The sequence below is a fragment of the Manis javanica genome, chromosome 2 (assembly GCF_040802235.1).
Source record: "Manis javanica isolate MJ-LG chromosome 2, MJ_LKY, whole genome shotgun sequence".
In the NCBI taxonomy this organism is placed as follows: domain Eukaryota; kingdom Metazoa; phylum Chordata; class Mammalia; order Pholidota; family Manidae; genus Manis; species Manis javanica.
This window is the reverse complement of record NC_133157.1, coordinates 43,553,514-43,567,997: the sequence shown is the minus strand read 5'-3', so window position 1 is coordinate 43,567,997 and position 14,484 is coordinate 43,553,514.

The window sequence follows — 14,484 nt, the reverse complement described above, 5'->3', positions numbered from 1 at the left end:
ATAACTTAAAGGGTGTCAGATGATCAGCTATGGAGGTACTCGTTTCTGAGAATATTCCTTTCTCTTAATAAAAATAAAAATAAATAAATAAATAAATAAAAGCAGTTCCTGTGTGCTGACCTCCAATGAGTTCTACACAGTGGTATAGAGGGCATGTCAAAGTGTGGGCAAAGGGTCTGTTTGTTTCTGTGCAGAAGATCAAGGCCTAGCCTGGCTACCCAGAAAATGAACTTAGATACAATATGAGGAGGAGCTTCCGGCATCAGCTCTGGAGGACTCGTGCCGGGGGATGATCTTCAAAAAGCCTCCACAGGGATCCAGGCGATGCTGCGGTTGTGGCTGCGTCCACCCCACCGTTTCCTGGACTTGCCACTGGAATGAGGAGGGAGATGTCTAGGCTGGCATGTGCATACAGTGAGACAACGAATTTGACTGGATCTGTACTGTTGGAACTCAATCAGGAGTTGGGAGGGGTGCAAGTTGTAGCGCTCCAAAATCTTATGACTATAGACTATCTATGGTTAAAAGAATATATGGGATGTGAACAGATCCCAGAAATGGGTTGCTTTAATTTGTCTGATTTCTCTCAGACTGTTCAAGTACAGTTGGACAATAACCATCACATCATAGACTAATTTTCACAAATGCCTAGGGTGCCTAAATAGTTTTCTTGGCTTCACTGGAGATGGATGGTAATTATAGATTTGCTTTGTTTATGTCACCGTATTCCTGTTATGTTAATATGTGTGTGTAAGTTAGTAGTTTAAAACCTATACATACTTAAGGTACTCTACAAGAAGATATGTCAAAGAAATAATCAATCCTCCCATGTTTTCTTCCATATGCTACCTCTATAGCTTTTCTTCTCCCTTCCTAATTACAACCCTTAAATAGAATTTGTGCCTCATATCGAATTTACCGAGTATCATAATTCCTCCAGGTGGTAAAGATACCTCAAGACAAGTGCTGGGCATAGAAGCCACAGGGCATAAATCTGCAAAGAAGTAAAAAGCTAACCCTTTCAAACAATATGGCTTCTCTCTCACTTACTAACTTTACATTTCCCTGTATCGCCCCAGAAGATGACTGGTTATCCAGAGACGCGTAAGATTCCTCAAGGGAGGAACAATCTAAGACAGGCACAGTCACAGGGGGGCCATCAGGTGAGAAATTGGGGAACAACAGTGGCAAAGCTTAGAACCTCACCCCCCCCCCCGCCCCCCCCCGTGTTGAGAGAAAGCTTCTGCATCCATGGATGTTTTATTGCCCTTGTCTAGCTCGGATTAGCAGATAGTCTACAGGCACACACCTGATCATCTACAATTGCTCTCTTACAACACGAAACTATATTTTCTACCTTTATCTTGCATCTACCTACCACTTCAGCAGTTTATTAAAAATAAAAAATAATAATAATAATAATAATAATAATAATAATAATAATAATAATAATAAAGGGAGAAATGTGGGATCCACATATAAATCAAGTATAAAAATCAAACGATTATTCATATTTGACCTGATTGTTTATTGTTCATAATGCGTGATCAGAACTGAAAGTTTCTGTGATGACTGCCCTTGTACTGTTCACCATGTAAGAACTTATTCAGTATATAAGAATTTGTTCACGATGTTCAGAAGATTGGAGACTGACGAGAACTAGGCTTGAGATGGATTAATGATTCTGCATTGAGCATTGACCCCCCTATACAGAATTTTATTGTTGCTAACAACCATTTGATCAATAAATATGAGAGATGCCCTGTCAAAAAAAAAATCATCAAATCACTTTATTCACACAAACATCCATTAATTACAGGGGCTCAGCCATTCATACACATTAGGGGGACCAACAGTGTTCATGGAACCAACCCAAGTAAATCAAACACAAAAGATAGGAACTTTATATATTCATGTATAAGTTATCCAATTCTTAGAATTGTACTCATTTCTGATAAAATGCTCTGATTTTTAAAAATCAGAGACCAGATAAGTCTGTGAATTTAACTTACATTGTAACTCAGTCACTTACATGATAAATCTTAGAATTTAATTTTCAGATGCCTCAACCCTCCAACTTTGGTAAAATAAAAAGTGGTTTTAGGACAGCCAAATTAACTCTTCAGTCCTCTGTCATTATTTGAGGCCTGTATGTAAGCTTTACAGTATAGTTAGAAGAAGGTATACCACTTCATAATTCCACCTTAATGTTCTATTGCAAATACAGTCTTTCTTTTCATAAGTACTTCTTTCCAGCAGCTTTAAGTGACAAGCAATTGTTTTTGCAACCAAATTCCACTAACTACAAGTTTCATTTTCCAGTAACAATGCAATGGTATCAATTACTACTTTCAAATCATTGAACCAATCAGAATTTCTTATATTTGCTATTCTAATTCTCCAGGCTGATTCAAATAGAAATGCATATTAGTCAGAAATAAGTCAAAAATATTGTATGGATTTCAATTATGATGATTTTTTTTCAATACAGGGCATAAGAGTCTTACACAACTATTGGAAGGTCTGGAGGAACAAGATCATGGGAATAATTCAAACAATCAAAGTCTGTAGCACAGAAGCATAGAAAACCTAAGAAGGTAGTGCCAGTGATGCTGACTACATAGCTGACAACTCAAGTTACTCACCTGATAAAACCATGAGTATATGAAATATATTACTTGTCCCAATATTTTAAGTGACAATTGTTAACTGTCACTTCATTCCAATATTGGGAGTGCAACAAGGAATGGTGCAAATTGTGGCAAGCTGGAGGAATCACTGCTATAAAAGATAATTGCTTCTAAATGGAAATGTAGTTTAAGGTTTGCTAGATTTTCTAAAATTTCTGGTATCACACATTTGGATGACAAAGAACTTATACTACAGAATAGATGATCAAGAGGTTATCAATAGGTGGTGACTGACAGCTATGAAAGAAATCTATAAAACGACTTTTGTGATGTCAATTGTACTCTCAAATGTTCCATTTAGACAGTCTCAACCCATCTCTTCTCCTATCTCTATCACAGTTTCCAAGGTCTACTTTAGTGACTGCCTTAAGATGATATGCAGCATCAAATGAATAAGGCATTCATTTCTTTTCTAGTTAATCCCCTGCTTGTCTATATTGTGCCTGGTTAATCAAAACAGTTTCTCCTCTCCATGAAAAATTTCCCAAGTTTAGTAGTTTCTTCAAACCTGAGACAGATTTGGAAATTGTTATTAAATTTAAAAACAAATAGAACATATTGGTTTTTGTTTGAATTTATCTTTTCTACTAAAGAAGTAACTAATTGTAGTGATAGTTAATATTTACAAAGGTTTTGAAGGAAAGGGAGGGCAGAAAGGTATTGTGATGACAGTAATAGGTACAGATAGTGCATGACATGAAGAAGAATGCCTTGAGATTACAGTTTAGCAGCAAGGACAAGAGTCTTTTCTTGAGCACAGGACTGTCTGCCCTCATTTTTCCCCTACCCACTACTATTACCATGTACTCAAGTTGAAGCCTAAAGTAATTCTTTGTCATGGAATATACCCTGGGAATGCTGAAAACAGAACCAAAACAAACCTCCAAGTATTTGAATATAAATTATCAGTCATGCCTGCAACATCTTCAAGTCAGTCTCATGGAAGATGGGGAGGAAATTAGGTAGAGAACAACATTTTGGGTTTACACAGATGGGATCTAAATATTTCTGATCTCAAAGGAGGGAAACCAGTGATATAAAGGATGCCAACATAGCAGTGAGATGAGCTGAGGAATCAGTTTTCTAAAGCAAAACTGAATGCATAGGAAACAAGATTGGAAAATAATGTTTATTCTCAGTAAAAGACTAAATTTATGAGAAGAGGTACTGATGGAGGGCAAGGTACCAAAAACTTATTTACAGCAAACAAATAAGTAAAGCAGACTTTAGAGTTCAGTTATGGAAAGCTAATGTCTATAAGGTGATTTAATCATTTATTCTCTCTCTCAACAAATAATTATTATGCATAATTTATTGTCTTCCAAGAACTCCCTAGTACCTTAGCAAAGTGAATACAAAAGACAAGCTTATCCTCAGGCTGGGTGGACTTCCATCTAGCAATTTCCCTACTCCCTTCTGTCTCTGGGATGCTCAAGACCCAAAGCCATATGTTAAAGAAAATTTCAACCTGGTAGAATGTAGAGCTATCGTTACTAAAATTGTAAAAATAAAAGGAGGAAATACAAATATGACTAGAGATATCTCTTTTCCCTCAGTAGGTACCCAAGTTTGAGATAAGTGCAATAACACACATAAAGTACTAGAGCAAAATTCGGCTTTAAGTAGATAGACAAAATACGTGAATGCAGTTCCATTCTATTCCATTCCCCAGTTTTATATATCAGCAGAAAGGTATGCAAAAAAGTAGATTATCATTCTTCTTTACAGGCATGTTTGCTTTCTTTAAGTCAAGAAATCATCCACAGTATAAAGACTTATAGATGAGTCCTTAAACCCTGTTCATAAGGGTTCCATTCCTCTGAGCTCTGTTTCAGTTGGCAGCTTAACTTTGAACGTCCTCCTTGTTTCAAAACTATCTCTCAAGTTTTTCCTTTAAGTAAATTGGACGGCAACTTAATTTCCAGTCAATAAAAGATAAGTAAATAATTAAACATATGCTCTCATTGTATAAACTACTTTGAAAGAAAACTGCATAACTTCTGAGAAACATGCACATAATGCACACATATGCGAAACACTTTAAGGCTACTGTTTAAAAAATCATTTAACAAATTATTGCTTTAGCTTTGTCAGTACTCATTTAATGACTCAAAAAACTTAGAGAATTGTCTCAAATATTTAATATCTATACTGGAGGAACTTGGTTTGAACTGTATGTATGACACTTAAATAGCAGAAAATCAAAATTACAATAATCATAGTATAATAATCACGTTTTATAAATGACTAATGTTATTAGTCCCTGTACTGGTATTATCATATTATTAGCTTATTTACTTCAAAGAGATTTTATACAGTGCTCATTTGGAACACTATTGACAAAATTTCAAAATTACTATGAATATAACATTTCTGTGACTTGCATTAAATAGTAGATATATTTTAAAGAGTGCTCACATTATTTGGTAATTTAACCTACCTAAAGTGCAAATCTATGTGGCAATTTAGCTACTACCATTAAATCTTCATGAATTAGCTGTGACTATCTACTTTATTCAGGAAGGCTCTTATACATCTAATTAATGTTAATAGCAAATTCCTTTAAAATGTTCAAATTGAAACAAAAAAATGACAGCAGTTATTCTTATTTGGAAAATGTGCAGACTCTAAGGCATCTTATTAAAGGAGATAATATAGTAGTCAGTTGAAAGATCCCAAGAAGTCTATTCATTTTTATGTGTGATTATTTTTTCATTCTGTGTCCCTGTAAGAATCAGCACCTTCATAATGCCCATAAGCTTCTAAACAGGTTGGTAAATTGGGAGTTTTTAACCCGAGACTGAAAAGGAAGAAATAATAGGAGTGAGGGGAGAAGAAAAGAGGAAAGGGGAAAAGAAATAGCTAATACCAACAAAAACACAAAAATAAAAACAAATAATCAATCTGTTTGGTACCCTAAAAGGAGTTCATTCAATTTTTCAGGAAATATTTTAGGGGGTGCCTATTGTGTTTCAGTTACTGTGTCAAATATTGGGACCACTTCAATGTAAGCTGCTCCTGCTTTCAAGAAGCTCACGAATAAATGCGGAGATAGACCCAAATATAGGGTAGTAACTGCTAAGATTGCTGTATATAGGGGGTTCAGTGGAACATGGGGACAGACAAGTGCATCTGCCTAGGGAAGTTAGGGAATGCTTTATGGAGAACAGAACATATGAACTGTCCCTTGCAGAAGAAGGAGGAATTTCTCAAGTCAATAGAGGAAAAAAAAAAGGTGTTGCCAGGAAGGAGACAGGCATATGCAAAAGCATGTCAACAACATGGTGAATTAAAGGAACTGCAAGATACCTGTTATGATGTGAATGTGAGTCCAGGCTCTATGCAAACAATGGTCAATTTCTGGTAATTATCACTTGGAGGGTAGGCTGTCTGCTAGGAGACTTTAATTTAAGACCATAATAGTTTCAATAGAGTTCAAATGAACTGAAATCCAAACAGCCATCAAGTGGGAAAAAATAATCATAGTTCCATTAATGTGATATACTGGGTCCAATATATGTTACCCAGAACCTAGAGCTCAGTGAGAAGCCCAATCATCTGGCAAGGGGGGGAAATATATATAGGTGGAATTGTGTGGGCCCTAGAGTGATTAACAGGCAATAATTCACAGATAGTCCTTGGAACCTTCCAACATCTCCTCAAAAATACCATTGGTTCACAGGCTGTGCTATAGACAGGTAGTGCAAAGCTGGGTCTTGCTCATGGGCAATGGAGCAGAAGGAGGGTCTGAGCTGGACAGATCTGTACTGTTAGGTGTCTGAGGTGCTGGTCTATGTCTTCCCAGTTGCTTAAAAGAAAAAAACAACATCAATGTTAGCTCAAATCATATAAAATTGCTCATACTGGACCTTTTTTGTTCTATAAAAATAGCAGTTTCACATGGTTTAATTTAATATTTGCTGAGTGCTTATGCAGAACCTGTCAGTCTCTGAAAGACTCTAAATAGCTAATGTAAAACTGGCAAGCACTCTACAAGATTAATCTTCACTCTGAAGAAAAGAAACCAAAGATCAAAGTGTTAAGGTGACATCCCCCCAAATAGAAAGTTACTAAGTAAATGAATAGCAATCTCTCTGGTTCTAAAGATTGAGGATTTTGTCAGCATCTTCATCTGTACAGTGAACAGCTCAAGTAGGCAGCCACCACTCTGAAACCAGATGATAAATAGGATATGGCTTTTGTCAGGAGAGCCAGTGAACCAAGACTCAAAGCTCAAGTCCACATAAGTTTCTTCCTCATTATTCTTTCTGCTTCTGCTCTCTATTATGGACCTGATTTTCCTCCCCTCTCCTTGTCATCTTCTATTTCATCCATCCTTCTTTCCTCACTCCTTCTCCACCTCTACCTCCTTCTTTCTACAATCATGAAGAAACATGCATGTAAAGGTTGGTGCAGCACAGATAAGATTATGTAGCAATTAGCTACATTTTGTGGAATCACCTTTAAGATACAGAAGAACATTCAGTCTTTACTGAGTTGTTTTCCATACAGAACAACTTCTTTCTGGTTCCAGGACCCAATTCTAATGTGCATGTGTATATATGGGAGGGGGATTTCCCACACACTACAGCTAGCAATTCTAAAGCACCAGTAAGGTATCCAAAAACTCAGCTCAATTCTGATGCTGTCTGCCTGTTGACAGCACCAGATTCTCAGATTAAGGTCTCTGTCCTACAGGACTGCCCTCCACCCCTCACCATCTTCTTCCAGTGGCAATTCCCAGTCTGTTACCTGTGCTTCCGACTTACCAGCTACAGATCAGATAATCCAACAACCTACCTTTAAATTGGATTAATTTACTAGAGCAATTCATAGAACTCAGAGAAACACATTTACCAGTTTAATAAGGGATACTGTAAAGCATACAAGTTAACAGTCAGAAGGAGATAGAGGGCAAGGTCCCAAATAAAGAAGCTTTATCTATCCTTGTGGAGCTTGGGGCCTGGCTCGGTGGCACGTGGGGGCATTCTGGTTGCCTAAGCATGGAAACTCTCTCTGATAAGAGATGCAGGATGCAAAAGGGAAGATGTGCTCTCTCAGGGGTTTGTGTGAGGGCTTTATTGCATAGTCATGACTGACTAAATCATTTGCCCTTGTCTGATTCAATCTCCAGCCCCTGCCTTGGGTCGGGGGGTCCAAAAGTCTCATTAAAATGACAAAGCACCCATTTCACCTTTAAGGCTCTGAAGTGTTTTCAGGAACTGTGGATGAAGACCAAATATACCTGCAATATATGTATTTGGTCAGCTGAATGACAAAATATGTATTTCTTATAACTCATTATTGCATAAGTGAAAAATAAAAATTTACAGTGAGGTAGGTACAGTTGATCAAATTGTCACCTATCTATCTGATTAGTTATTTTGCCAGGGAAAAACATCTGGAATAGTATTCTAATAGCCATGTCTGAGAAGTAAGACACTTCTACAAAAACGGATTATTTTCCTTAGTTCTATATTTTTACTAGTAATAAAACAAAAATATAAAATGGTTATTTACAAGTTATCTAATTGCATATCTCTATTTCTGAAAGAAACATCTCCTCAGAAATACAGTTCGTTGCAAAGGAGGCATTTTTATTAACTTCTCCTCATACAGTGTTTCCTATTTTAGAGGATGGTGCTGCTTTATTATATGATGGTATTTTAAGATGTATTAATAATTAAGAGAAGTATTTTAATTATCTCAAAACAAAAACAATAGCAACCAGTTTTTGTTAGTTGCCTTAAAAGTCTCTTCCAGCATTTAAAAAGATAACTATTTTCTGCTTGCCTCTCCCATCCCTCCCCAACCAGCCAAAATAATTTTTATCATTCATTTGGATCCTTGACCAATTCTGGAAGGAAGAAGCTGGATGAGGTTCATAAACCCAGTTAACACAATGATTTCTATAGTAAGATCATTAGCCCTGCCCTTTCAGATTTCACTCTCTTTTTCTAACAATCTATTCATTTCCCCAAGAAAGTAGAGATAGAGATCAAAATGCATCTAAGAAATTGGAGGAAGCAGAAGTAAATAAAGTGGAAAGAAAGGTGTACCTAGGACAGTATTAAAATAGAAAGGAAGATAAAATTCTTAGAATAATAGATCTGTGAAAGGACCTTGAGAGGTTATAGCATCCTAGGATGTCTTTTAGGTAGACAAATTTTCTATACATTCCTACAATCTCTCTTGGTTCATAGATTGCTTATGTAATGCCCTATTCTGTCTTTGATCTTAGCATGAAAAATTTTTATTGTCCTAATCCATCAATGATTAATAACATGATTTGGTGAATTTGGTGGTTTTTATTAACCAAGGAGAAAATTCTCCCTTCATCCCTTTAATGATGAAAAGATAGAATGTGGGGGAATGTGGGGGAATCTGATTATTCTGTCCAGTGTCAACCCTTGAAGAAATTTCCCCCTCTAGGTTTACATTCATCTAATCATCTAGTGTTAGATTGATGAATCTGGCTGTTAAGTTTTACCATGATCCCTTCCTGCATAACAGAGAACTCTCATTCTTCAGCCAACAGCACAAGAAGTTAGTGTATGGATCCACAATTCACACATAATCTTTGAGCTAATCTCGAATCTTGCTGCAACTCACTTCTCTACTGAATCAAACAATATGTGGTGCCATGGTGTGAGCTGCTATTGTTCTCTTTTCTGGAGTAAAAAAGAATCTGATCACACTTATGAAATATTACCCATTCACAGGCATTTCACATTAAGCATTATAATAAAGATTTTAGTAACTTCAAGATGCTCTAAGCTAAAATCCTATAAAACATAACAATTTTATATTCAGATCCCCAGATTTTCTAAAATTTAATGGTATTTTATTCATTGTGTTCTAACAATATATTTACGTTATGATTTCACTGAGATCAACATGCTTTGTAAGAATAGATAACATGGTCATTATCTACGTAATCTGTATGTCATTTTGAGAAAAGCACTTACGACAACTAGCTAACTAATCTAATTATCTAATTCAAGCAAACATTAATGCATTGGAAAACAGCTTTGGAAATTTACTAAACAGTAATATTCTTTGCATTTTAGCCTTTAAATATGATTTGAGAGTTAACTAGTATGTTAGCATCTGGAAAAATGCATTATATAGTGTTCAAATCATTATTAACTTCAACATAATATATAATAACCAGCTTAAAAATTCCACGAAATATACTCCACAAGATAATTGAAGGAAATGCATGAATATACAGCTGTATGTCTACCTTGGGGCTTTTTAATATCTTATAAATAACAAGTTTGAATTAGTTAAATCTCTCAATAGAAATACAACCTTATAACGGTACACTTGTCATGCATTTTTCTTCATGCAATTCTCATCATCACCTAATTAGGATGGTTTCCATTCATATTAATCATATACTTTTATAACTAACTTATTACATCAGAAAAAATTTCTTGTCCCATTACATTTACAACTCACAGCTATTAGGAGAATTGATATGGAAGAGGACAGTCCAAGTATATTTATTCCATACAACTTTGTTTCCAGAGACCTTGGAATTCTAAGTTTTCCTTTAACTATTGTCAACATGTACCTTCAGGGCTCAGGATGAGGAGAACACCTACTGGATTCTGATATTCGATCTTGGCTCAGGGTGCTTAAACCTCCTCCACGCAATAGCCCCTAGACTCTCAGTCAGCATCCCAGGAGTACACAATTCCTCTAGGAATCTCTCTAGATTCATTTTACTCAAATCCTTTGGCTTTGTCCTAGAGTATCTAGTTTCTATTTTATACCATTGACCATTCACAATATAATAGTAGCATATATTACATGCGAGGAACTATAGGGCTTCTAAAAGTTTTATTTGTGATCATTTTACCTTGAGATATAAGTAAACCAGAACCGATACCAGGTTTGTTCACTAATCCTAAGGATTATGATAAGAATGCAAAAGTAGCAACCTCGGTAATAGACACTGAAGGAAAAACTATTTTAATTCTAATTTGACAAAATTTAGCATTACCAGTTCTTAAAGCCAATACAAATACACTCCCATACCTACTGAATTAGTCATAGAGGTTAAAGAAATAAATCAATTATATTAAATACTAGCTTCTGGTGTATCAACCTTAGTGAATGGAGACCAGTGAGGAATATATATCGTCCAGTGACAAGAACAGATTGAATCTTCATTTTAGGGTAACACTGTGGTAAAATCCTGCCTGTTCAGCAACTCTCTTCAGAGGTGATTTCGTGTCTTGACGTTCCCTGAAACAAATAAATTTGCTATCATACAGCCCTGTTCTACAGGTTGTGCAATGCCCAGGCAGCACTCACATTGTAACTACAGCTGTGCAGGACCCACACAGTTGTGCCCAGTCGTACTGCTGGCCCTCCATTGCAATGAAGTCGTAACTTTATCCCAATTGCAAGATTTATCTATCCTAAGAAAGAGGAGTGTGATCAGAAAAGATTCTATGCTGAGACCAAGAAGTAGTGATTGAGGAATATTAAAAGTTGTAACCAACCCCTTAATAGGCTTCTGTTATTGTTTTTGTTGCAGAAAGTGCTCAATTATTGTGGGTTTTTAGTAAATTGAGAACAAGTCTTTTCCTTTGCCTTTAATTTTTAAAATTAATTTAGAGATCAATTGGAACAGTTATTTCCATATACTAATTCACTCAATTGTTTTTTTTAAAAGGTGGCTTTGAGATAGAGCAGGTAAATGGGAGAAGGGTCATGCCATTGTAAAATATACGTAGACTACAAAAAAGGCATAGCTTATATTCTTTTTAAAAATTTTTTATTAAGGCATTATTGATATACACCCTTATGAAGGTTTTACATGAAAAAACAACATGGTTACTACATTTACCCATATTATCAAGTCCCCACCCATACCCCAGTGTAGTCCCTGTCCATCAATGTAGAAAGATGACATAGATTCACTATTTGCCTTCTCTGTGCTACACTGTTCTCCCCGTGATCCCTCGCACCATGTGTACTAAACATAATACCCCTCAATACCCTTCTCCCTCTCCTCCCCACCCGTCTTGCCACACCGCTTCCCTTTGGAAACCACCAGTCACTTCTTGGAGTCTGTGAGTCTGCTACTATTTTGTTCCTTCAGTTTTGCTTCATTGTTATACTCCACAAATGAGGGAAATCATTTGGCACTTGTCTTTCTCTGCCTGGATTATTTCACTGAGCATAATATCCCCCATGTTGTTACAAATGGTAGAATTTGTTTCTTTTTATGGATGAATAGTATTCCATTGTATATATGTATCACCTCTTCTTTATCCATTCATCTACTGATGGACACTTAGGTTGCTTCCATATCATGGTTATTGTAAATAGTGCTGTGATAAACATAGGGGTGCATATGTCTTTTTGAATCTGAGAAGTTGTATTCTTTGGGTAAATTCCAAGGAGTGGGATTCCTGGGTCAAATGGTATTTCTATTTTTAGTTTTTTGAGGAACCTCCACATTGCTTTCCACAATGGTTGAACAAGCTTACATTCCCACCAGCAGTGTAAGAGGGTTCCCCTTTCTCCGCATCCTCACCAGCATTTGTTGTTCTTAGTCTTTTCGATGCTGGCCATCCTTACTGGTGTGAGGTGGTATCTCATTGTGGTTTTAATTTGCATTTCCCTGATGATTAGTGATGTGGAGCATCTTTTCATGTGTCTGTTGGCCATCTGAATTTCTTCTTTTGGAGAACTGTTTCTTCATATCCTCTGCCCATTTTTTGATAGGGTAATTTGCTTTTTGGGTGTTGACGTGTGTGAGTTCTTTATATATTTTGGATGTTAACCCCTTGTCAGATATGTCATTTACAAATATATTTTCCCATATTGTAGGATGCCTTTTTGTTCTGTTGATGGCGCCCTTTACCATATAGAAACTTTGTAGTTTGATGTAGTCCCATGAGTTCATTTTTGCTTTTGTTTCCCTTCCTCGAGGAGATATGTTCATGAAGAAGTTGCCATGCTTATATGCAGGAGGTATTTGCCTATGTTTTCTTCTAAGAGTTTTATGGTTTCACTACTTATATTCAGGTATTTGATCCATTTCGAGATAACTTTTGTGTACGGGGTTAAACAATAATCCAGATTAATTCTCTTGCATGTAGCTGTACAGTTTTGCTAACACCAGCTGTTGAAGAGGCTGTCATTTCCCCATTGTATGTCCATGGCTCTTTTATCATATATTAATTGATCATATGTGGTTGGGTTTATATCAGGGCTCTCTAGTCTATTCCATTGGTTATGGGTCTGTTCTTGTACCAGTACCAAATTGTCTTGATTATTGTGCTTTGTAGTAGAGCTTCAAGTTGGGAATCTCTTTATTCTTCCTTCTCAGGATTATTTTGGCTATTCAGGGTCTTTGTGGTTCCATATGAATTTTAGAACGATTTTCTCTAGTTTGTTGAAGAATGCTGATGGTATTTTGATAGGAATTGCACTGAATCTGTAGATTGCTTTAGGCAGGATGGCCATGTTGACAATATTAATTCTTCCTATCCATGAGCACGGGATGTGTTTCCTTTTATTGGTATCTTCTTTAATTTCTCTCATGAGTGTCTTGTAGTTTTCAGAGTATAGTCTTTCACTTCATTGGTTAGGTTTATTCCTAGGTATTTTATTCTTTTTGGTGCAACTATCAATGGAATTTTTTTCCTGATTTCTCTTTCTGCTAGTTCATTGTTATCTATAGGAATGCCAAAGATTTCTGCGTAATAATTTTGTATCCTGCAACTTTGCTGATTTCAGATATTAAATCTAGTAGTTATGGAGTGGATTCTTTAGGGATTTTTATATACAATATCATGTCATCTGCAAACAGGGACAGTTTAACTTCTTCCTTGCCAATCTGGATGTCTTTTGTTTCTTTGTGTTTTCTGCCATGGCTAGGACATCCAGTACTATGTTGAATAGAAGTGGACAGAGTGGGCATCCTTGTCTTGTTCCCAATCTTAAAGGAAAAGCTTTCTGCTTCTTGCTGTTAAGTATAGTGTTGTCTGTGGGTTTGTCATATATAACACTTATTATGTTGAGCTACTTGCCCTCTATACCCATTTTGTTGAGTTTTTATCATGAATGGATGTTGAATTTGGTAAATGCTTTTTCAGTATCTATGGAGATGATCTTGTAGTTTTTGTCATTCTTCTTGTTGACGTGGTGGATGATGCTGATGCATTTTTGAATGCTGTACCATCCTTGCATTCCTGGAACACATCCTACTTCATCATCATGGATGACCTTTTTGGTGTATTTTTTAATTTAGTTTGCTAATATTTTGTTGACTATTTTTTCATCTATCTTCATCAGGGATATTGGTCTGTAATTTTCTTTTTCTGTGGTGTCTTTGCCTTGTTTTGATATTAGAGTGATTCTGGTCTCATAGAATGAATTTGGAAGTATTCCCTCTTCTTCTACTCTTTGGAAAACTTTAAAGAGAATGGGTATTATTTCTTCATTAAATGTTTGATGAAATTCAGTGGTGAAGCCATCTGGTCCAGGAATTTTGTTCTTAGGTAGGTTTTTGATTACTGATTCAAATTTGGTTGCTGGTAATTGGTCTGTTCAGATTTTCTCTTTCTTTCTGGGACAGCCTTGGAAGGTTGTATTTTTCTACAAAGTTGTCCATTTCTTCTAGGTTATCCATTTTGTTAGCATATAATTTTTCATAGTCTTCTCCTATAATTCTTTGTATTTCTGTGGTGTCTGTAGTGATTTTTCCTTTCTCATTTCTGATTCTGTTTCTGTGAGTAGACTCTCTTTTTTTCTTGATAAGTCTGGC